Source organism: Dipodomys merriami, unplaced genomic scaffold (genome assembly GCF_024711535.1).
Source record: "Dipodomys merriami isolate MVZ:Mamm:240054 unplaced genomic scaffold, mDipMer1.0.p SCAF_2, whole genome shotgun sequence".
NCBI classification, from domain to species: Eukaryota; Metazoa; Chordata; class Mammalia; order Rodentia; family Heteromyidae; genus Dipodomys; species Dipodomys merriami.
Window position 1 is genome coordinate 78908166 of NW_027203381.1, and position 26066 is coordinate 78934231.

At 37.2% G+C, this 26066-nt stretch overlaps 1 protein-coding gene across 17 annotated transcripts in view; it reads left to right on the plus strand.

Moving 5' to 3' along the window:
- Nucleotides 1-26066, plus strand: part of Zbtb20 (zinc finger and BTB domain containing 20) — a 730255-nt gene that overhangs the window by 423611 nt on the left and 280578 nt on the right. Inside the window, exon 1 of one of the 17 annotated variants that reach the window (XM_070030186.1) lies at nucleotides 10092-10275. The exons of 14 other annotated variants lie outside the window; for them this stretch is intronic. The gene's annotated coding sequence lies outside the window, so the exon portion shown is untranslated. Of the gene's footprint in view, nucleotides 1-10091; nucleotides 10276-10878; nucleotides 11178-11849; nucleotides 12086-26066 lie in introns of those variants that run through there. 2 more of the 17 variants (XM_070030187.1, XM_070030188.1) reach the window with 2 other exon arrangements.

Consider the following 26066-nt stretch of genomic DNA (forward strand, 5'->3'; position numbering starts at 1 on the left):
CTGCTTTGACAGTTTGACTTAATAAGTCTATTTTGGTTACCATTTTCCTGGAGCATACTTTTCAGTACTTCACTTTCGAAGTATGTGTGTCTTTAAAGATAAAGTGAGTCAAATGGCTGGGGCATGACTCAAGTGGTAGAGCCCTTGCTTACTGTGTGTGAGCTCCTGAGTTCAGTTATTGGTTACTGAAGGCAGTGAACTGGGGGAGGAGGGGGAACTAACCTGCGTTTTCTTAGACAGCATATGGTTGGATTTAGTTTCTAATTCATTCAACTACTCCATGCCTTTTGTAAGGACATTTAATTCATTTACACTTAATTATTAATAGGTAAGGACTTATTGGCATTTTATCAATTTCTATTATACTATCTTTGGTGTTTTTTCTTCTCTGGATGCATTCTATTGTGTTTTAGTTAATGTTTAGATAGTGAAAGTCTTCATTTTCTTTCTCTTAATGTGTGTGTAACTACTACAAGTTTTTATTTGTATTTACTGTGAGGCTTACATAGCACAATGTATAAGTCTGCTTTGAGCTAATAACAACTTAAATGTGGTCATTTACCAAATATTTGTGTTCTTACTTTCCAGCCCTCTCCCCATTTCATCATATTGATGTCATAGAAGAAATATTTTATATTATATACCTATCAATGAAATATAATCTTTGTAGCTCATTTTAATACTGTCTTTTTAATGTTTCTCCTAGAGTTGAAAATGATTTGCATGCTACTATAATAGTATTAAGACTCTTCAGTATTTGACACTTTCCTATCTTTACTAGTGGGTTTTATACTTTTACATGTTTTTACACTGCTAATTAGCAGCCTTTTGTAACAATTTTAAAACCCTCTTTAGCAATTTTTTAAAGTAGGTCTAATGGCGATGAACTCACTCAAGTCTAGGTATGTCTTTATCAGTCTTCTTTCAGAGGGACAGCTTTCTGAGTAGAGTGTCTTGGGTAATAGTTTTCTCTTCCCCATTTTGCCTGTATCACTCCCCATCTATCCTGGCCTGTCAGTTTGTGCTGAGCAAATGTCTGGCCATCTTGTGGGGATTCACTGAATGTGATAAGTGGAATTTCTTTTGCCATTTCAAAATTCTCTCACTGTCTTTGATTTCAAACAGTTTAATTATGTGGTGGGAATTTCTTTATATTCAATATACTTAGTCTTCTTCAGCCTTCATGAATACTGACTTCTCTCCTCAGATTCCTTTTCTTTCCTTCCAATAATTCTTTGATTCTTTAACTAGTCTCTCTCTCTCTCTCTCTCTCTCTCTCTCTCTCTCTCTCTCTCTCTCTCTCTCTCTCTCTCTCTCTCGCTCTCTCTCTCTCTCTCTCGCTCGCTCTCTCTCTCTTTCTCATTCTAACTTTTGGTACACTCATAATGCTAATAATATGGTGATAATTCACATGATGGAGTCTCATAAGTCCCTTAGACTTTTTTTAGTTTTTCATTATTTATCATCTTCTTAGTGAATAATTTCAAATGATCTGTCTTCAAATTCTCAGATTATTTCTTTTATTTGATCAAGTCTTCTTTTGAAACACTAGCAAATTTTCTGTCCAGTTTTTGTATTCTTCAGTTCTAAATTTTTGTTTGGTTCTTTTTCATTGTTTCTTTGCCTTTTTAAAAAAACTTCTCATTTTATTCATATAAATTTTACATACTTTTTTATTGTGAAAATACTGTATAGAGGGGTTACAATTACATGGGCAAGATAATGAGTACATTTAATTTTACATACTTTGTAGTTATCTCTGTTTGTTGTTGTTGTTGTTTGTAACTCACTGAGCTTCTCTAAAACAATTTTTTAAATTCTGTGTCAATCGGTTCACTCATCTCTACTTCTCTCAGAGTGATTACTGGAGATTTGTGTTCTTCATTGATTGTGTCATGTTTTGTGTTCCTTGTAGGTTTGCTTTGTGATTCTTGCATCTGAAGAAGCGACTACTTCTTCCAGATGTGAGGGCCTATGTTTGATAAGAGATACCAGTCAAGAGTGCTTCTTTTGAGGCAAGATAGAGAACCCCCGAGAAGCTCACTCATTCCCTTGCTTTATTCTAGAGGATATTTGCAGTTCCGTGTTTCTAATCACTCATTACAGTACCAGCTTCAAGGACTGCCTACTTCTTAACTTTGTTGCTCTCTTCCCCGGGGGACTAAGTTTTGTTGGTTGCTCACTGTGAGATGAAATGGACTGACTATCAGAGTATGCTCTAAAATACTGGGAATACGGCCCTCTCCCCCACCCCCTCCTTCATGGATGAACAACATTAATTCTGCACATATGCTAAATCTTTCAGGACACCACTGGTTCTAAAGAATCACCTGCCCTTTCATTTGATCCTAATAGTCCAAGGGAACCAGTCTTCCTTCACAGGTGGCTCATTGTTCTGCATGAGCCAAGACAGAAATTAGCCTCAAAGAGGTTCCCTGACAGGCCAGGAGGAGCCTGGGAGCCAGTGCACACTCCAGTTTCATGTTTTTCCCATAGCAGAAATTAGACCTCAAGCTGCTTTTGGAATAGGTAATGACACAGCTACAGTGAAATTACTCTTCTGATCCCATAAATACAACTGCTCTCATATTGTTTTTTTCGGTATATTTTGTTTCCAAAGTTGTATCTCTATTTCTGTGGTGGAATGAGAGGTAGTATTTATGCTCTGCCAGCTTGTTGACTTCACTCCTATTGTTTGTAAGATCTTAATTTTACCTAAAAAAATGTGCCAATGAATGGCTAATAGATATAGTATTGAGATGTTAAAGCTCAATAATTTGTATTCCTAACATGCTTCTCATCTCTAGCCACTTAATGAAATATATTTCCTTCTTTAGACTCCAGGTCTTCTTGGTTAGATTTGAAACAGATCATATGAACTTGAATAGTTCTTCTTATTTTGACAAAAGAATTCCTATTTTGTTTTAATTGAATGATTTATTTTCAGTGGCAAATATTTAAAACAATGCTTGTAAACTTGTAAACCCTTCTAATAATCAATATTAAACTTGAATAATGTAATGTAGCTGAGCTTCAGTTTTTATCATCTGTAAAGAAGGCAACTGGACCTAACATGGTGTATGGTTAATAGTAATAATAATTCAGGGGCTGGAAGGTGGCTCAGTGGTAGAGTGCTTGCCTTGCATCCCTGAGGCCCTGGGTTTGATTCCTCAGCACCACATAAGCAAAAAGAAAAAAGCCGGAAGTGGCACTGTGGCTCAAGTGGTAGAGCACTAGCCTTGAGCTGAAGAGCTGAGGGACAGCGCCCAGGCCCAGAGTTCAGGCCCCACAACCAGACCCCCCCAAAAAAAAATAATAATAATTCAGTTCTCAAGTTATATTTTATAATTTTTCAGTTCAATTTAACATATTAATAAATGGATACTTACATAATACAAATCAGTGAAGTAGGACAAGAGTAGATAAAGATATGAATAATGTGATCTTTTCAGGCAAATAGCTTATAATTAATACACTCAAGATTGAGATGTGTATTCCTCTACAAATCCTAGCTCCTTATATTTACTGTGTCATTTATGAATGAGAGTATGTGATTTATACTCAAAGGTAAGAAAATTAATTCTATTGTTAATGTTTTGCATCCCCAGTTTTGGTAAATAAAAAATGGTCTTTGAGCTGTCACTTTCATCGCACCTTTATTTCAAAAAAAACTCAGTATATTCTAGAACTAGTACCTCACTTACCCTTAAAGTAACCCACTCTAATTAGAAAAATCATAAGTGTAGTTATTCCTGTTTTGGTGATTGTAAAGCTGTAGTCTGAATTTCTTGAACTTATTTAATGAGCCAGTGAGTAGCAACAGGTGAAAAGGTAGGAATTCTCCTTTTAAGACTATGCAACTAGCCTTCTTTGTGTATTATAGTTTCTTTTGCAAGTTCTACAGAGCCTAAACTGCCTCCACACCTGATCCTTCCTTATTCCCTGTAGTGGGTTAGCCACTGATGATTTCAAATGAATTAACAAGGGAAAAATGTATAGTGGAAAAATTCAATGTGTGTGTATGACAACAGATGTGCTACTCAAGCTGTGATAAAGTGTTATAATGTTTCAGACTTTGATTCACAGTAACACTAGTAGTAAAGAAAAGTTGGGTACTCCTCTGTCAGTCCAATCCATAAATCGTTGACTATAGGTCCAAAAGCTGTGATGAAACCTGAACTATTGCTAGTTAAGGATGTCAATCTGGCTATGTGAACCTAGAAATTCTGCAATAGTTTTTGGTATCACTAGAATTTTCTTAGCCTGCCCTTGAGTAATGTCAAAAACAGGTAGGAAGTGAGGAAGGTACTTATTTTTACATCTTGAAAGAGGCTCTCTAGAAATAGATACCCTGTTCTTTACCTAAATGTTCCTAGATAGTAAAAAAGTGATATCCATGTTTGGCCTATGCTTTTCTTTAGTTAAAAAAAATGTTACATCTAAAGCCTAGGAAAATGTTTGGCCTCCTCAAATGAATGTTTAAACAGGTGTGTGCTGCCCTGGGCTGGCTAAGGAAAGGTAGTCTCCTCCATTGAAAAACTCCTGTCCTTCAGAGGATGCTTCCCATGCCAGCTTTAGGGTGGCTTACAAAGGAAAGTTCAGGTGATTCTTAAGTCTTACCACCTGGTTACTAACCCACTTGCTGCCCTCCCTTTCTGTGTTCTCATGAAGAAATTGATTTAATAGGTTCAAGATATTATTAAATACATTCTGCATTAATATTATATGTCCTCTTTGAATCCAAGTGGCAATACAATAGAATTTCATTTTATAAATAACACCTTTCAAGCTAACACCACAGGGCACAGTACAAAAGAATCAAAATAGAACACAAATGCTGTAATCAAATGCAGACCCCAGGAAGGCTGATTAAAAAGGCATGTTGCTGGTAAGAGCAGCCGACAGGGTAAGTATAGTGGGTCAGAGCAGAAAAGCCAGCTGAACAGAAAGGCAAACTAAAATGAAATGGACTTGCTGGACTGTTTCACAGGGATTTATGAGTCTCCATTATCATCATCTCCTTTTGGTCTCAGGAACTTGAGGAAAGATGTGTATATATTGTGTTGGAAGAGAAAGCAAGTGTAAGATACTCAATATTTCCTCAATATTTATGTATAACACAAACAAAAGAATATCCTAAGGACAACCACCTGCAGCTGGCAGAAATGCATTATGACTTTGAGATGACCCATAAGTTTACCAGGTGTTACTACTGGATTTTAGAAAACATAACGGTGAGGAGACAAGAAGATCCATCCCCTAACACTGGGAACAGATAGCACCATTTGTGGCTAGGCCTAGGTAAAGATAGATGAATGAGGAAGGCAGGGATTTTGTGGCCTGAGCTTCCTAGTAGTAAGCTCTCCCTGTAAGATGTCCTGTCTTCTCACACAATTAGATTTTGTTCTCTCAACCATTCACAACCACAACCCTTGTCTAAGGCTAAGGGTTTGTGTATTTCAACTCTGCCTCTAATTGCAAAATGAAAGTTTCTGTTGGCTTCTTAAAGGAAATTAAGAAATTAAACAAAAGGAAAGGAAGAATTTTGAATCTCTATAGAACAGAATAACATTGGCACAATGTATTTTGTCTGTGGCTGGATATTAGAAGGATGAAGCATTTTGAAAATTTGATGTGAGATTGAAAAGTGACAAAATAATATGATGCTATATGCTAACTGCACACATAGTTTTAAAGATACATTTCAAAATATTTTACTTTATTTCACTGAAAGTTTGTCAAGATATAAGCTATGTAGAAAGCAAACAGCAAGAGTGTTGACTCAAAAACAATTTGTTTACCTTGAGAAGATGTTACAAAATAATAATTACATAATGTGAATTTGAAAATTAATGCCAGGGTATTAATGAAGGCCATCATTTATTAAGAACTCAGAAAACCTCAGCAATTTACATCAACTTATCATATCCTCATTGTAATAAAAAAATACTATTATTTTTCCTATTTGACAGAGGAAAAAGAGTCTCTTGGGAAGGCTAAGGAACTGGTCTAAAGTGGTATCTACAGTAAATTTCAAGTCCAAAATCTGAACCTAGTTCTTCGTAAGGCAGGATCCTACCTACTAAACTCTAATTCCAGAAAATGGAGCAAATTACAAGTTATCTGTGAAAACAAACACAGGGTATTTGTTTTGGGTTCATTTTCATCAACTCTTCAGGGTGAGCAAACAAATAAAAAAAAAAAAAACACTTGAAGTATCCATAGAACATATAGCACACCCTGAGGTATTTCTGAGAGAGTCAGCCTACTGCTTTTAAACAGATACAGGCAAACGAGTAAATGCTGGTGAGCCAATCTCTGAACCAAAGTGTTAACAGTGTATCAAAAACTCAGCAGCCTTTATTCAGAGCTGAATTGAAGGCAGATGAAATATTAACAGCAGTTCTAGCAGCACAAAATGAAATATGAGATCCTGTATCAGAAATTATTAGTAACCTGTTAAAAGAAATGCTGAAAAATGGCAGTTACCAAATTAAAACTGGGAAACAGAGCCCAAATGGGAAATTTCAAAAAGTTTGGAGGAAAATAAATGACAGATTGTCCTCTTGGCTCTTATTACTATGCCATCCTAAATCCTACTTGGCACTAGCTGGTAGAGGTGAAATAAGAACTGCATCACTGCCAGTACTGGTCCTCAAATTTGTAGTCCTAAATGTCTGTGATGGTGTCTTGGATTGATTGGAGAAGTAGTTGGAAGTTGATAGCATTTGAGCTTTATCTAAATTGAAGAGCCTAGAGACTCTTATTATGAAAGGCTTCCTCTCATTTGTGAATTGGCCCCTTTGCTCCACTTTTGGATGGCTGGCTTCCTCCATGCCGAGCTACACTAAATGTTCTACATGGGAAAGCTATTCTCCTTAAATGCCTCCAAATTTAAAGTGTCCATGTGAATACGTTAGTGTTTATGACTCAGAATATCTGACATCAAAAAGAGAGAGAGAGGGGATACAAACACAAAAGACCAGGTAGTAAATGAAGGAAATACTTTTTTCTATCAGTAACTGAAAGCAAAAAAAATTACTATAAGCAGAATCATTCAGCATTTGATGCCAGAGTGGGAGGAGGGGGGAGGAAATGAGCTATAGAACCATAGAATCTTAGTGTTGGCAAAGACCATGGAGTTCATGCAGTCCTACCCTATCATTTTTCAATGAAGAGACTGAGACATGGGGAGTTAAGGGACTTGACTTGCCCAAGACACATAGTTGTTTACTGACAGTCATGCCAAAAACATTTCCCAACTCCCAGTCCAGAACTCTGCAGTTCAGCATGCCACTGCCGTTCTACTGAAAATTAACACTAACACAGCCTGGAACATGGAAGAGTTCTGCATCTGTAGGGAACAGGAGAGAGGATACATTTAGAGGTGGATATCACTATGAGAAACGAAAGAGAAAACAAATGGTCTTCCTTTGTGACTAACCGACCAGGTTTTGGCAAACCATTTTATCTCAGTTCTCTCCCTCACCCCCTCATGCCTCTCTATGAAAAAAAGATGAGATAATTTGGTTATAATCCTCATTGTTTATTTTGTGTTTAGGTACAATTCACTTGAAGAAATCTTAGTCATACACAGTATCCCCAGATATAGACTGGGTTTGTGAGTGGCATTGCTATTTGATCCCTGCTAGTTGAGACTACATTTTTCTCACTGTGAAATACATTCCAGAGTTCTCTTGTTCTGGTGTGTGTGTGGGGGGGGGGGGGGAGGAGGAAGGGAAAGCGGGCATGGAAAGGTTGATCTAGTCCTTGGGACATTCCTGACTTAGCATGAGAAGTAGCTTTCAGATGTAAATCAACTCTCCCAATACTTGTATTAACCTCTTGGAGAACCTAGGTAGGTCTGAGACTGTTACTCAGGCTTCTAAGTTAGGTGAAATAATTTTCTTTATTTTAGAAGCACATAGTAAATTGAAGAAAACCAAGAAATAACAACAACAACAACAAAAAATTCTCCATAGGATTCTTTGCGAAACAACAACATAGGTTTTGGGGTTTTTTCTTTACACCAATCGAGATTTTTCAGAACAGAGTAACCAGAAATGAGAGATTCAGACAACATGATGAAAACTACAGATGGAATGTTTTGCATGAAAAGCGATTATGTACATGAGAAGGCTCAGGAGTGGGTAGGATTGGAGCTGGAAAGGAGGGTAGCTGAAACAAGAGAAAATAATGCTTGACCAGGTCTAGTAAAATATTCTCTGCCACAACCACTGTTCCATGAAGAGATTGAGCCAAGAGGCCTGAATAAACTAACCTTAAGTTCAGAGTTGCCATTATTGTGGGAGGCATCAGGAAGAGCACATCCGGCCTTGTGTTACACAGTAATCGCTGCTGGGTGTCAGCATTCATCAGCCAGATGGTCAGACCCACAATTAATCAATTAGACTGGGATGATCAACTGGACTAAGTTTTCCCCTTTGGTAAAAAGCCTCATCATGCGGTGAAGGCCAATAGTACTTTTATCCTGTTGCTCTTGGAGAAGCTCCTAAAATGTCCTCTTTTTTTAGGCCCCTAGTAACTGGACACATTAGGCTTCACAACACAGAGACCCCAAACTAAGGTTTGCACATAAAACATTTCAAGTATGCTATTTAACATTGATAAAAAAAAAAACTAAGTTGTGGAAAGCAGGGTTGTATGCAGGGTTACCTCAAGTATTTTCCAGAGTCTTCATATTGATTCTGCCCAATCCAGTGTAACAATAATGGTTAGGGATTCTTTTCCTAACTTCTAATGACATCATAATCAGATATAATATAGCAAATTATAGAATCTTCACCAGAAGACAGAGACTGCTGTGACACACATGGATAAACATTGACCGAGACTTTGTAATACTTCAGTGGAAATAATAATATTTCCATTCCAAGAAAAGTAAATTGAGACTAGAAAGAAAGCTCGTTAGACATTTAATAAGAATATTGAGATGATTTAATACCCTGGGTTGAAAACACAATGAAATTTATCATATGTTTTCTTATATATTCATGTTTGTGAGGCTGAGTAACAATAAGGAAGATTTTCTGGGTCTTCATTAATCATCTTTAAAAAAACCTTAAAGGAGTTTTTAACTAGTGTTTCCCAAATGATTTCCTTGTTTTCGATGCTAAGCTGCTCCTCACCATTGAAGTTGCGATTGTTTTCTTCATTTCAGTATCATCACTTCTGTTTGCTTACAATTCTCAGCCTTCACCTCAATATCCTTGTCTAGAAATATGAGACCTTTAAGTCTGTTATAGATACCAAAACTTTTTACCAGTTCACTTATAGGGCAATAAGTGTTCTCTAAAACCAGATGTCTAACATCAATTTATTTTTCCGTGTTGAACCTGATTTTTTCTTTCTTTCATTTCATTCTCTTCCTGCTATAGTAAAGTGCACAGGACAGATAGATGTTTACAAATCCTACTGGTGGTAAACATTATTTCTTAGTGGAGGTTATACTGATCCCATTGGGTAGAAATACAACACAGTTCCATAGTTCCCTTGTATATTGTCAGTAAACTTATTGTGCATCTCTCTTTTCTTTCAATTTTTCTCTACCCTTTAACTTATTTAGCAAGTGCTTCTTTTTGACCATTTCATAAAGTTACGCAAGGATACTCTTAGGCCAGAAATATGCCTTAAACATAACAAGGATGAGTCTTCTCTTACAATCAGCTATGGCAGTTTGCTTTGTATTTGTTTTGTGAGTTAGCAAATTGGGAAAGCAATACCGAAATAACAAGAGAGCAAGTATTTAGGCAACTGTTATTTCCTACTTTCAGGTTGAAAAGCACATAGAAGCAAAAGTCTTTCTGTAATCTTTGTGAGCACCTTTGTGTTTTCTAACAGGATCCTCCTTTTCTGACTCTGACAAAGGTTTGTTCTTGCTATGTTTGGCAGGCAGCTGTTTTGCCCTGCTTTTCCTGTTTCTATAGTTCTATAATCTTCACCCCAGAGCTGATGGGGCTCTTTCATTTTGATGTGCACTATCCCTGTGTATTGCACAGTTGAGCCCTGCCATCTAGGCTGCCTTTCTGCTTCCCTTTGCTCCTGACCTAAACCCCCCTGCTATTCCAGGCCTGGCCTCTCATGACCAGAGACTGCTGACTCATCCTGGCCTGTGCCAAGCTGTGCAGTCGCTTAGTGATGTGGACAGGAGTCGAAGGACTAGAATGAGATCACTGAACTCATTTCACTTGTTGCTTACGATACAGTCCAGCATGAGCTGGAAATGTAGGAACCTCAGCCTCCCGAGCAGAAAGAGTAAGTAGATTAAACACATCGCATCACCAAGTCCTCAACAAGCAGTGGATGGGTGGTGGGTGGGTGCTTGCTTTATCATGGCCGTGGCTAGGGCATTCTGGTTCATCAGGAGTGTTTCTTTGTCCTCTCTTCTTCCTCTCCTGCACAGTTGCACCCTTCTCCCCTGCCCCCCCTTCCCTGAACTTCCCTTCTGAAAATGTCCGGATGGTACAGCAATGATCTGGGCAGAAATGAAATTTTGCTAATAAGCAGCCTCCGCATGAAACCCTGGAACAGTGACACTGCGGAAACTGCTTACTTTCGTCTGTCTACTGGGAACTTACATGAACTTCCCAACAGAACTCAAGGGGATTAAATAAAAGTCTCCCCTCTCTCTCTCTCTCTCTCTCTCTCTCTCTCTCTCTCTCTCTCTCTCTCTCTCTCTCTCTCTCTCTCTCTCTCTCTCTCTCTCTCTCTCTCTCTCTCCCCCTCCCTCTCTCCCTCTCCCTCTCCCTCTCTCCCTCTCTCTGCTTCTCCTTTTCCTTCTTCATTCTCTTTTTCTTTCTGTTTTTAGAGAGGTAGTTTCAGGAGACATGGCTGCATTTTGGTGTGGTGTAAAGTTTTCCGTTGGGAGACAATAATGTACATTCCTCTGGCAGGACGGGATAGATTTTTTTTTTTTGTTTCTCTTGCTGTTGTTTATTTATAAGACATTTCCTCTCAGTTAGTGGAAGTTAGATCGTAAGAGGCTCCAGTGATTTTCCTTCCACCTCCCCTCCCTAATTTCTGTGCTTCAGCACTCTGGAACACTGTGAACTCGACAAACTAATCAAAGCAGGGAGCTTAACAGCCAGGCCTGGACACTCTCAAGAGACTGTGCTGATTCTCAGCCGTCACCCCTTGGATCAGGAACCACAGTCCTGGTGAGTGGTGAGGTTCCAGGATTTGATGTGTCAAGGATTCTATTCTTGGTGTCTTGGAGGCAGGCAGGAAATAAAGGGTGTTTTTTGAAAAAAAATATGTTTTTTTTATTTTTAAAAGCTACCAAACAATCCAAGAAAAAGATGAAGGTTTTCAGCCTGCACAGCTGAGAGCACTCTCTGGACAATGGCAGAGCCTTGAGTCCAGTCTCAGGAGGAGCCTGAAGGCATGGGTTCTGCGCTACCGCAGATGGCTTTGGGTCGTGGCATGCCCAATAAACATGCCATGGGAGGAGGAAGATAGGTGAGTGAGTGGAGCAGAGAGGTATTATTCAGAGTGGCAGGAAAAAGGGACGAGAGTGAGATTAGTTGCTAATTTGAAGTTTCCCTCTACCAATTTTTCATGCATCCTTTTTCCGAGCATATGTATTAAACTCACAGTACTTACACACCCAGCTAAGCAAGACAGAAAAGGCTATGAGATATATAGCAAAGGTACTGTTCTAAAAATCACTTTGCTATGAACTAGTTACTTGGAAATGTTGGGGAACCTCTCCCCACCTGACCTTAGGAAAAGGTTATTTGTCACACCCTTTTTCTCTTTATTCTTCTGCATTCATGGTATGGAGCAGAAGAGAAGCTTTATTTGGTTTCAGAGAAATTCATCATCCTGACATCGGAAAACTAGATGACTGTCCTCACAGTATTAAACCCAAATATAGTAGTATTGTCCTCAATATAAGAATGTGATTAAGTAGGCTCTGAGAAGTTGTCAAAGGAGTAGCATGGATGGAGACAGTGGCTTGTGTCCTGACTGATACAGACCCAGCAGAAGAACTACTAGAACAGCTTTTATGGCCAGTAGAGGCCTTATAGAAGAACTCACAGGCTCCTTGGAGGTAAAGTTGCAGGTAAAATATATTTTTTGACCCTACTCAGTTCCTCTTCTGGGGTTATTTGTTCACACTATGCTTTCTTGTCTTCTTTCTCATTTCAAGAATCTGGCGTGTTCTAAAATTTAAGTGGAAAAATTTTTTTTTCAAAAACATGGTGGCCATAAAAGCATTTGACTGTGTGGCAGCATCTGAAGCAAATTGCTCTTTGGAGAGAGGAAAGAGCCTTTGATGTTTCCAATATGGTTCTCATAGGCTAAAACTTCCCAGAACCACAACCCAGCCTAAGGGGCACTTACTCGATGTTCTTAAATATTTGGAAAGAGATGCTATTTTATTGTTTTAGTTGTCTTTGCTATTAACACATTGCCAGTAGATTCTTTCTAAAGTTGAAAATGCTTTAGCAATAGTTCATTTTTACATTTAACCAGATGTGTTTTCTATGTGTCTGTTGTGTGTACTTTTGTCCAAGCTGGTACAGTGATACAACATATAACATTAGTGTTGAGTTTAGGAATTTTGTTTACCACGCTGGGCAATTCAGACTTTTAACTATAGTACTCATGCATGCTCATATCCCAAATTCCTCTCAGAGGAACCCTGCCACACCTTCATCAGTTTTTCAGTGACCTCCAGGACAAAGAGTCAGCTTTCTATCATAATTCCTATAGTTTCCAAGGCACATCACATTCGTCAGTCATCATTATGAGAATAAACAGTCTCAGTTTTGTTAGGGTCAATTCGCTGAAAGCTCAGTGTAATATATAATAATTGCGTTTGCTCATTTCTGTTAGCCCATATTAGTTATGACTACACTATTTATATGTATAATGTTTATTGGGGTTTTTCCATTATTTCTTTCATTTTCTTTTTTATTGTTATCTTTAAGTCATTGTATAAAAAGGTTTCAATTCAATAAGTTCTAATATGTTACAAAGAAAGAAATTAAATGGAAAAATGGTTTAAAAATTTTAACCTGGCATAAAAACATAACTGGTTCTTAGACCTTTACCACCAAAAGCTACATAGGAGTTTGTGTATCTCTTCCTTGATGATCCTTAGTACTGAACTCACTGAAAAAGCCAGAAATGCTCTGTGGCTCAAGTAGTAGAGTGTTAGCATTGAGCAAAAGCAGCTCAGGGACAGGGCCCGGGCCCTGAGTTCAAGCCCCAGGACTGGGAAAAAAAAATAATATGATGATGATTCTGTCCAATACCTATATAATAAGCCATCACTGTATACTATCAGTAATATAATTTCTAGTGCTTATCTGTAGTTTTAATTTTATTAAGTTAGCAAAGATACGTGTTTTAAAATGTATATTTCCTTGCATGCATATTTTAGATATAATCAATTTCTATATGTCATATTCATTCAATTAGGCAGTCATATTTGTGCATAAGTGAAATCATAATCCTGATTGCCCCATTAAGAAGTTGTATTTTTATTTGAACAGAAATACTTTTAAGCATTTATGTAATTCCCCAAGAAAGACAGATGAGCTTTATAGGGTTTTAAGACTTGTACCATACAGCTTGATATTAGTGACTCATGCCTATAATTCTGGTTACTAAAGAAGCTGACATTCAGAGGATCCTGATTTGAAGCCAGTCCAAGCAGAAAAGTCCTCCACCCCCAAAATAACCAGCAAAAAGCAAAACGAGAGGAGTGGCTCAAGCAGTAGAGTATGAACAAGGAAGTAAGCTGAGTAAGCTCAAGGCCCCAAGTTCATCATTATACCACTAACAAAACAAAACAAAAACTATGGTATGAAATTATTTGGTTTTGGATGATAGCTTATAAACTATGACCAAAGATTAGCTAGAATTTCTTGTTTTTGAATTCAATAAAATATTTTATAAATTGGCCATAGTAAGGTTAAAATTGACATTTTTCCTGCTAACACAAGGAAAGTTTATTCAAATTGTTGTGAGCGGCATCTGCACAAGAAAACACTTATAACTGGGAAGTTTGGTAATTGTCCTTCATTAAAACATATATGTCAAACCTAAATTCTTATGTATGCCTCTAAATAGTAATTGCTATATGTATAGTTTAAAGCTAAGTGGAAAGAAATTAAATTCCTAATAAGTAACTTAAAAATTGAAAATATATTTAATGAACATATGTACAAATGATCAAATTTATTCTAGTTTCTCAGCTATTTAGTTCTATATTAAATACCTGATAGAACACTAGCAACTAATTTTCCAGATGCCTTTTCAGAATATTCCTTCAAGTCTCATCCTACGATTTCACCTATTTTGGTGAAGCTTTCCAGGATAACCTAACCTCAAACTGAACATACCTGTTTAGTTATTAAAAGATTTTCACTCATTAACAGGTTTTAAAATTCATTATCAGTCATTTATCATATACTTCCTTGAATTGAAAAAAATTATGTATGAAACTGTAGTTGGTTAGAGGGCAGATATTGTATTTTTGTTTATTTCTTTCATTTCAAACAGTGTCAGGTTGCCTTAGTTTTAGTGAAGGATCAATGAATAGGTGATGGGTGTGTGAATGAATGAATATCTGTATGCCAATGCATTGACAATGAATATATCATGGAAGAGCAGGTCCAGAAAATAAGTGAATAGATTCTTCTATATCTGACTGTCCCCATATTAGATCTTCCAGCTGACTACATCCTTAGCCCTTTATCAAGGTAGTTTCTCTAATTCTCTTAACAGTTGGGTAATTTCTGCTTTGTCATGAGAGTTTTGAATTTGCAATAGTTCCATTCATTTTCCAAAGACTTGTGAGGATGACCAAATACCTGACTTGGTTAGCTTCTGTAGTCTGAAAGTACCAGATACACCCACAATGTATATCATATTACGCAAAGGCTTTTCCAGTTTGTGAATGAATACACGCTTACAGACAGACAGTGGTTCTTCTTTTCCTCAGACTGTAGATTTCTAGAATTCAGGCTTGTGTCAGAGGCAGAAATATGTGAAGACTGGCTATAAAAAGCCCTGTAACTAGACGGGAGGGGCGGGGTAGACAGGCAGCACAATAAAGAGTCGGGGTGAGAGGACAGGCAGTCACATCATTTGCACTGTCTTAACAAGCACTAATTAAATGTCCTGTTTGAGGTAAATAATAGCTGAAAATAGCCAAGTTCAATTGTTCTGATCGATGAGTAAGAGATTGGTGGAATCACTCGGTGCTGCTTCAGTCATTAAGCCAGCTCACCAAGACATCTTCAGAGGCAAGGGGCATCACGTTAAGCCAGCCTCTAAAGTGACATTTTCTAACTCCCCATTTCAGCACCCTAAATATCATTCTGATGCTATAAATCACAGCCAAAAAATAGCTGACCCTAATAAACAATAATTAGAAGAAACCAAAATATTATGTAAACTGAGTTTTAATCTCATCTGTTATCAATAGCTAATCAACTTGGCAATCCTTTAACTACTTTGTATCCTGCTCCTGAACCAAATTCTCTTCTAAAGCTCCTAATATATATAAATGGAATGTTCATTTTCATTCCTTTTTATTTTCTCTTACTCTCTAGTAAACTGAATTCCTAGATGTAAGCAGCCAGAGGGAGAAAGAGAAGTGATTCACATAATGGATAATTAACCCTTGAACAAAGGAAAGTTAACTCTCCACAGACATGCCAAAAAATGAAATGTTTTGTTGTTGAATTTGTTCTCCTTTGGGTGTTAACACATAGAGGACATTTCCATTAGCAGAACTTGGCACCAAACAACCTGTTCATCCTCAAGCTATAAATACGACTCTCACCTTCCAGTTCATTCTGGCAGGATTTGTAGTATGATGTCCTCTTGGGTAGTTGTGTAGAAATCACTCTGAGGGACAGAATTGTATGAGTGCCTAATCCACTTTTGAAAATGAAAGAAAAACACCAAATATGGAAAGACGTGAATTGTAATAAAAAGTATTAGAAGCTTATACCTTTTGCTAATTCTCTTCATAGTTGAGTAACCAAAATAATATAATAAATGTTAAAGCTACATCATGATCAAAGTGTAAAAAATTGTCTGTAAGTTTCAAGTAATGAATTGAAAAAGAAAGGAACAAACCTTAAACACATTGATCATACTTCATTTTTTTTCTAAGGAGGATAATAGGTACCCATTTGACTGACTTACCAAGGTTGTCATGAGTACAAAGGAACAAGCACTTTTTCCCATTACATTCATTAAATACCAATTGAACATTGATTTTTTATTCAGAAAATGTTTTTGAATCCCTACTCCATGCCAGTTGTTGTTCTAAACACTGATTAATTAATTTATTAACAAATATTTATTGAGAAACTCCAATTATCTTCTTTTTTTTTTCAGTGCTGGTCCTGGGGTTTGAACACAGGAGGCCTGAGCACTTTAAAAAAAAATTTACCTTAAGGGTAGCATTCTACTGTTTGAACCACAACTCCACTTCCAAACTTTTGGTACTTAATTGGAGATAAGAGTCTCATAGATTTTCCTGCCTAAGAAGGCTCCATTCTTATAGTACTGACTTTCTAGAAGAGACAGATAATAGATAGATGCTTATACATAGTATATTAGACACTGGTAAGTGCTATGAAAACAAGAAAGAGAGACCGAGACAGAGCTAAGATAGCAGATTTAATGTCTGTGGGATGGCAGCATTTGAGTAAAGACTTCAGTGAGGGTGAGAAATAAATGCTGTGGCTATCTAAGCAAGTTGTATTTTCACTAGTGAAACCATTGAGCTCAAAGGCCTTGGATAAAAATGTGTCTGGTTCATCTCATAGGAGCTGAGAGCATCAGAGGAGAGAGGGGAAAAGGTTGGTCAATGAATGCTAAATGAATGCTAAAAACAGGATACTCTTGCATGCTATTGTACAACCAAGTGACTGTACGTAACAGTAATGTGCTGCATCTCTTAAAAAGGTATAAGACATATACTAGTAATTGCAAATAAGGGAAACCATGGAACCTGTGTTTTTTTGAGCCTGGCTTACTTCACTTAATATAATTTTTTCCAAGTCTTTCCATTTCCTAACAAATGGGGCAATGTCATTCTTTCTGGTGGAGGCATAGAATTCCATTGTGTATATATACCACATTTTCTTGATCCATTCATCTACTGAGGGGCATCTGGGTTGGTTCCATATCTTAGTTATGGTAAATAATGCTGCAATAAACATAGTAGTGCTGTAGCTTTAGTATGGTCTTGCTTGTGATCATTTGGGTAAATTTGCCCAAAAGTAGGATTGCTGGGTCATAGGGGAGCTCTATGTGGAGTCTTTTGAGGAACCTCCATACTGCTTTGCAAAGTGGTTGAATAAGTTTACACTCCCACCAACAATGCAGTAAGGTTCCCATCTGTCCACATCCCCTCCAGCATCTGTTGTTTTTAGAGTTCTTGATTTTAGCCATTCTAACTGGAGTGAGGTGGTATCTCAATGTTGTTTTGATTTGCATTTCTTTTATGGCTAGGGAGGTTGAGCATTTCTTCATGTGTCTGTTGGCCATCCTTCTTTCCTCTTCAGAGAAGTTTCTCTTTAAGTCTTTAGCCCACTTATTTATTGGGCAGTTGTTTCTTTGAGGATTTGTTGTTGGGGGATTTAATTTTTTGAGTTCCAGGTATATTTTAGATATGAGACCCTTGTCTGTTGTATGGAGACAAGCAGAAAAGGTCAGATAAGCTGATGTGAGGCAAAATGAACCCCAAGATAAGGATTCAAATGTTTTTTCTTTCTTGCGGTTGTTTCTAACATATTTATAAGATGATTTCCTTGTTGCTTTGTATGTCCCTCCCCCATGAAAAAACCCCTGTTTTCACTGTATTTGATGTTGGTATAATTTGTGAGGGGGAAGGGAAAAAACAAATTGTTTAAATAGGGATACAGGTGGACCCATTGCACCAATGAGATGTACAAGTCATTATATTGAAAAATGAACTTTACAACTTTGGTGTGGGGGAGGGGAAGGAGGAGAAGGGGGTAGATAGGAAGGGGAAACAAAGGAGGAGGCAATAATGCTTGATAAGAAATGTACTCATTACTTTGCCCATGTAATTGTAACCCCTCTGTACGGTATTTTCACAATTAAAAAAAAAAAAAAGCTATAAGAACAAAGCCAGGTGCCAGTGGCTCATGCCTGTAATCCTAGCTACTCAGGAGGCTGAGATCTGAGGATCACGGTTCAAAGCCAGCCTGGGCAGGAAAGTCCGTGAGACTTTTTATCTCCAATAAACCATTCAGAAAACCGGAAGTGGCGCAGTGGCTCAAGTGGCAGAACAGTAGCCTTGAGCTGAAGAGCTGTGAAACAACATTTAGGCCTAGAGTTCAAGCCCCATGACCAAAAAAAAAAAAAAAAAAAAAAAGCTATAAGAAAAGATTCTGAATGTTTTTACAATTGAGACATGAGAAACATTTAAGAAAGCAGCCATATTTATTCTGATTTAAACATTACACCGTATACATTTATCAAAGCCTTGCCTGGTACCTTGCCTGGTAATGCATACAATTTGTATGCTTTTATATATCAGTTAAAAAATAAATTTAAAATGATTCAAAATGAATTTAATAAATTTAAAATGATTTAAAAAGTTTGTTTGAAAAAGTTTATTCAAAAAAGTTTATTTGAATACATAGCATACAACATATAGAAAGGAATTCATATGGTAAACTTAGGTGATATCAAGGAAGTATGTGTGCCATAGTTACAGTGGGCAAATAGGAGAATGGTAGGAGATCAAGTATTAATGCAGGTAATGTGTTCCTGATCACACAGGCCCTTGTGTGCTGTTGTAAAGATGTAAATGACAAAGATTAAGTCATGGCCATACTGTCCTCCTCACGGTTAGAACAGTAGATAAACAAGCTGACATAATGCCAAATGCTAAGTAATCTAAGTGAAAGATGGTCAAGGAATTTTAAGGACACCAAATATTGAGTGTTCATTTAAGTGTACCTTCAAGTGTCAGAGAAAGCTTCACCGAAGATGTCATAAATCCATACTGAGCTTTGAAGGATTTTCCCAAAGGGTTGGAGGGAGGAAGAGAATCCAGTAAGATAACCAACAGGGACAAAGATATTTAAATAGGAAATAGCATGACACAATTGGGGAAGAATATCACTGATAATTAGCAGACGGGTGGAAAGGAATGATGCTGTACATGTAGACAAGAAGCAATCATATTGGGTCTTGATTGCCATGCAAAGTTGTTTTAGCTTCATCGTGTAGCATTTGGGGAGCCATTAAAAGATTTTAAGTAGAGAAGGTTAATGATCACATTGTGTTACAGAAGATCACCCTGGCAGCAGGATGGAGGATAGATTATAGGAATGGGAGAATAGATGCAGGAAAATGAGTTAAGGGGCAACCTAAATTGTTCAGACAGGAAACAGAGAAGCCCTGAACTAGGACAATAACTGTGGGAATAGAAAGGAGGAGACATAGTCAAGAGATAAGAGTTAGAATGGACACATTTTAATAACCTTTGGGCTAGGCATCAAGAGAAGAAATTTTGGATTGCTCCCAGGTTTCTGCCTTCTACAACAAGGAAGAAACGTGGTACAGAGGTGTAGGCTTTGCAGCCTGGGGAAGATGATAAATTTGCTTTTGAAAGTGTTTAATTTGGGGATTAGGGGGGAGCATCCAAACTGTCTGGTAGGCAGTTGGGTTTAGTTGGGAATACTAGAGGTAGGTCAGGGATAGAGATCTATGTTTGGTGATCTTCTGTATTATCAGCATCATGCTGATAGTTGAAACTATGGAGTGCTGTTTCTCAATGAAAATATATTGAAAGAGGCAAAACAGGGCAGACCCTTGGCATGTGCCATACTTTTGGAATGGAGAGAAGAAAAGGAACATCCAGGAAAGATTATTATGACACTCTTTACTGTGTGCCAGACACTGTGCTGAGACCTACGTTGTACTCCAAAAGTATCCATAGGTTTTATAAATATCACAGATTGTTATTACAATCACCAGCAACCATAGGACAATGCTAATAGAGGAATGCCTGAGTGTAACAAAGTCTTTCAGCATATTTAATTAGCATCAAGGGAGATTATTATAAAGGCAGAATCCTTGAAAGTTTGCTGCATGCATTTTCACTATACGGTTCATTTCTGATTTCTCTAACGCTTGCATGTGTATGTTCCAGTGTTAGCATGGGTTCAAGCTATTGGCAAAACAAGCCAGGTGTAAATTATGGTAGAATTGAAATCGATAGCGCTTTGAAGCACTGGAGTGCCCAGTTCACATCAGGGCGTGCGTCTGTGTTCACTGAAACATGGCTATCAAGTGCACCCCGAGTCATTAGATGTGTTATCCAGTGAATAACAGCATAATGATATTTTAGCAGAGCTGCCTTATGATAAATTCTGCTTTAGTGAAACCCCATATACAGAGCAATTTCTCCTGGCCGTGTACATTGCATGGCAAAGAAAGGATATCCTGCTGCGTATCAGAAGGCTGTAATTTCATTTAGGGGTTCTATTGACATCGTAAACTGCAAGAGCAGAGCTCAAGTGGCTATTTAAGTCATAGGAACTTCAAGCTAAAATTACTGCCTGGTCCTAATCGCCACCTCCAGGGGACTCCTGCCTATACATATACACTTTATATTTCTATCTTCATGTCTATAAATACTCAATCACTCCAGGAGCTTAGGTGAATAGGCCGCCCTCCCGTATGACAGGTATCTGTCACCTTTGCAGCAGCTGGTACAACCTTAAAGGATAAAAAGCACTTACATTTTCACTGAAGGTCAAAGGATAAAAGGGCAGCTCTACCTCTTCCCTGCACCCTAGTTCACTCAACAGGAATTCCTGTTTTTCTATTTTAAGATATAGGATTCTTCAAGATACATTGCATGCATGTTTGGACATGTCAAAATAAAACCTCTTGTATAATTGATACTAGGTGTAAAAATGAATAAAAAGTTTTAAAAGACATAGGATCTTCCAGCGTGTTGAAGTGAGAAAAGGGGAACATTTTTAGGTTTGCAGCAAGCCTTTGCCCCATTCTTTCCCCTCTTGTTTGTCGCCTCTGTGTTCTCTGTGACTGTAAGAGAACTTTTATAGTGTCACATGAGTGTTTTCCTAGATATCTAACAGGGATATTCTGTCATCACATACCTTCAATCTGAAAATGGGAAGCCATAGCAATTTAACTGAAAATTACGTACAATTTGAAATTGTTACCATTTATTTATTTTTGTCAGTCATGGGACTTGAACTCAAAGCTGTCCCTGAGCTTTTTTCACTCAATGCAAGCACTTTGCTTCTTTGAGCCACAGCCCCAGTTCTAATTGTTAGCATTTATTAACTGATATTTTGGATTTGATTCCAGGAAAAAAAATGAGGAAAGATTCAAAGTTAAGTATGTTTCTCTTTGGAGTTTAATGAAAACTTCATGTGAATAACTGGACATTACAGTTTAACCCTCAGGTTTTATGCCACTGAGGTTTTATTTGGTCACTTTCCTGGCTTGTGATTCATTTATTTATATGCTGTTTCACTAAGAAATTCCACAGAACTATCATGTATGGAATATCTAAGTAATAATGGCATGTATGATTGTTCATTAGGTATCTATATCTTAGAGTCATCTTACTGCCCTGTGATACTCTGTGAAGGAGTGACAACATGGAGAGATAAGAGCCCCTCTCAGACAACTGACTAAGGCTGAAATATTTAGCTTCCACATTAGCCTGCCTACTGTTCCTGTGATTTATCACAATACTGCTTTATTGCTTAAATAGTACAATTAAAAATTAAAGTTCTGCAGACCCAAACCTCTCTCATCTGTTATCCTGAAAGTTTCATTATATGCCTAAACAATATAATATGCTATTATCACATTTCCAAAAAAGGTTACTGCTCAAATAAGAATATCTTCAAACCATTTCTGTGTATGAGTATATAAAGCATATATAATACATAAACTCATATAGGGTTTGAGATGAAGGAATGTAACTCTCCTATCATTCTCCCAAGTTTAGGTCATACAGCAGTGAGCACTTGACTTTTACAACTTACAAGCTATGTCACCTTGTGAACACTACTTAATTCTCTTTCAGTTTCTTCTTCTGTAAAGAAGGAGGATACTAATTTGAAATTTATCATCATAAAAATAAATGTAATTATCAAATGTAACATTTAAGTCAATATGTCATATGTATGAGGCACTCAGTGAACACTAGCTACTGTTACCATCACCATTGTCATCTTCCTTATTGTTTAGTCCTATGCCCCAGGAAATGGCTTGTAAAAAAAAAAAAACAAAAAAAACTATATTCACAAATACATATGCACTACCTCACTGGCCTAGGGTGGTACTTGCTTGGCCTTACAGTGGGATTAAGTTTTATCTACATGTTAATTTCAGTAATCCCCTAAACGGAAACCAAATTTTGGATTGGGGGGCTTGATACGTAGTTTAGCCTTAACGTGGTTTTAAGTACATGGTGTAAGATCACTATATTTCTGGGTTTCACACCTATAACCTATTCACTCTGGCTTTTCTTGTCCAATTTCTATTTAGGATGATCTAGTCTAGGACTAACTTCTGAGTACTTATTTTATTTTTCAACTCAATAAATTTAAGTAGATTGTTCCATTTCCAGGTTCCCCTTTTCGTTGGCAGTAGTGGAATTTGAACTTTGAAACTTGAACTTGTTGGCCGAGTACTCTCTTGCTTCAGCCACATTCACAGCCCTTTCTGCTTTAGCTTGTTTTTCAGATAGGGTCTCCCATTCTCCTCCAACTAGATACTCCTACCTTCACCTCCTGAGTACCTGAGATTACAGGTGTGGGTCACATCTGGCTCAACCAGCTTTCTTAAAATTCTGGTCTAGGTTATCCAATGTGCCAAATGCTGACCCATTATGCATTGTCACATAGCCCACTCTGTTCACTATTCTTAGCTGTCATCTGAGCCCTCGATACCAGTACTCACTTCACGGTTTCCTTCAGGACCCCATGCATGTCATCCTAGAACTATGTCCTTTTTGTATCTACATATCTTTTCTTCCCATTTGGAATCTGCACTTTCACCTTTCAGGTGGCTTATCATTCATGTCACTTGCATTTTAGTGTAATGCCCTTACTTCTAAACTTCATTCTGATATTTATACCCTTTCTATATTTATTGTATTTTAAGAAAAATGTATTTTAATAATTGAATAAAGACTGATACCAAGTCTTATCTATGAGAACTAGTATTAAGTGACCTTGGCAAACTACTAACACTGAAATGCAACATTGTTACCAAGAAAGCCATTGATAATTACACATTATTATTCTTTTTCTAGTCCCTTTATTGTCCCTTTTTGGATTTCCTGCCCCCCCCAAAAAAGAAAGAAGAGATTGAAAAGAACTAAAATTTATACTTAAAGTATAAGTATGATGCTGAGCTTAATTGTTAACAGGCATAATAGTTACAGTTTTTTGGATTAACAAAGATACATTACTTGTACATGGGATATTTGATGTTTAATAGCTTTAGTATTGAGATTAGTAATTAAGGAGCAATAAAGAATAGCAGCAAATATTCCAAGATTCCACATTATGGTGCTTACGATGATGTGTGGTAGGTTTGCTGGAGAAAGAACTTTTGCTGTAGATTTAAACACTGGACATTGACTGATGAAAGATGCAAAGATCTTCATGGGATAACAGAGTAGTGGAGAGGATGGAAAATTTTTCAACCAGCGAGAATGAAATTTGTATGCAAAAGAAATAGTGAAATTAGAAAGGAGATGCACATTGTCACTACTAGGTTATGAACTTTGAGAGTCTGATGGAGTCCAGGATTTAGTCTTTGTGGGTGATAAGAACAATGGCTATCATATAGTTCAAATTCAATAAGACTTTACTCAATAATTTAAACATTTTTCCAGTACAAGCAGAAATAGAGCAGTAGCCAGGTGCTGGTGGCTCAAGCTTATCATCTTAGCTACTCATGAGACTGAGTTCAAAGTCAGCCCTAGCAGGAAAGACCATGAGACCCTTATCTCCAATTAACCACCAGAAAACCGGAAGTGACTCTGTGGCTTAAAGTGGTAGAGTGCTAGCCTTGAACAAAAACAGCTTAGAGAGAGCCATAGTAGTGCCCTGAGCTCAAGCCCCCAGGCTGACAAAAATAAATAAATAATAAATAAATAAATACTGAGAACAGTATTTGGGAGTAACCAGTTGAAGAAATGCAGATGTAAGGTGATCAAAATTCAAATACAAAAATCAACATACCAAATATCAAAAACTGAAATATTCAAATGCAGCCATGAATGAAGTAATGTTTTTAAAAACATTAGCAATGCTCCATGCTTCCTTCACACCATCCCTAATTTTAGTCTCACCTAATTTAACTGTGTATCTCATGTAACTAACTAAAACAGCTCCTAAATAGTCTGTTCCTCTTTGCCTTTTTTGTGGTTTGCGTCTATTACTTCTTATGGGGTTAGGAATGAACGTTCTAATATTGAACCTTCTACCACTTGAGCTTAAGCCTCCAAACACTGGAGCCTGAACTTCTTCTGCCCACTGAGGGCTTTATTGCATCATATTCTTAAACAACTCTTAAAGTTTGACAGCTTGGAACGTAGGGAACACATATTCACTTCATGATTCTTGTGTAAGTTCCTAATACACACAACTTTATAGGAGATCTCATGTACCTTAGATTACTTATTGACATGGGGAAACAGTGGAAGAGCATTCATTCTAGGAAATTAACTATACTCTGAGCATAACTAACTCTAAAATAGCAATCGCCTCTTCTACTACTTTTTTGCCTTTTTTCCTTCAATTCAACCAGGTTAACACCATAAAGAAACTTTAGGGAATTTCAAACCCATCTCACTGTCTGTCATTACCCTTGAGATAGTCTCAGACATCCCAAGACTATATTGTCCAATGTGGTTGTAAGAAGTGGTGCTCATTAACTTGCTTTTATGTTGTGCCAGTTAACCTGTCGTTACCGATATGCATCTAGTTGACCTTTGTTTGGATAGTTCTAAAGTTTTCTTGAAGGATAACAGTTTGCCTGATACATTTTATTTATTCAATACCTTTCTGTATTCAACTTACCATTGTCCAAGGATTATATGAGTATATATATATTTATACACCCACAGATATATTGTATTTGTATATTTACTTAATTAATGTATATCACATTTATAATTTTTATTCACTTATGTATTTTTCTAATATGTTACATAACATATAGTTTATATGTATAGATATAAATACATGGATATTTTTCATTATTCCCATTTTAATCATCTTATGCTTATTTGAATTAATGCCTTCCCTTTTCTACTCAGAGTTCCATTTAGATAGGTCTATGGCATAGGTGTATGTTTTCACACAGAACACATTTGTAGACTCTTTGGATTTCATGTATTTTGAACAGGGTCAAACTTCTGACTTTTCCATCTAAATTCTTAGTTTCAAATGTGGAAAATACCAAGTTCTCCTACCTCCCTTCCAGTCCCAGGTCCATACCAGAGCTAATTTTACTCAATTCTTGGGATATATGAAACTGATATCTTTGCTTACCAGACCTGTCTGTCTGAACCATCCAGAGTAGCACAATTTACGTGAAGGTTTTGGAAAATTGAGCAAAGCTGATGTGAATGGGAAACCTAGAGTCCCACAATGGAATAGCATTTTTCTGCACACAAATTGGTGTTCACACCTGTATACTGATGCTTCCTTGTACTCTTTTTGTTGACTAATAGGTCTCACATATTAGTGGGTGCCTTTGATATGCCACAGGAAGTTGTTTTATATTCTGTGTCAGTCTATATGAGTGAGCTGTAGATATACATAAATACATACTTGTTGAGAGATTTCTGAATTTATCTTCCTATTAAAGAGAGTAGATAAGCAAACTTTTCTGGTCAAAGCCATGTTCCTGCTGCTGCTGCCTTCGTTGTTGAGTTCTGTAGATTGTTAGGAGAACCTTGTTTGTTGTTGCTCCCACCTAACATGGGAGACAAGTTCTTGTTTCTGACATAATTCAAGAGACCTGTC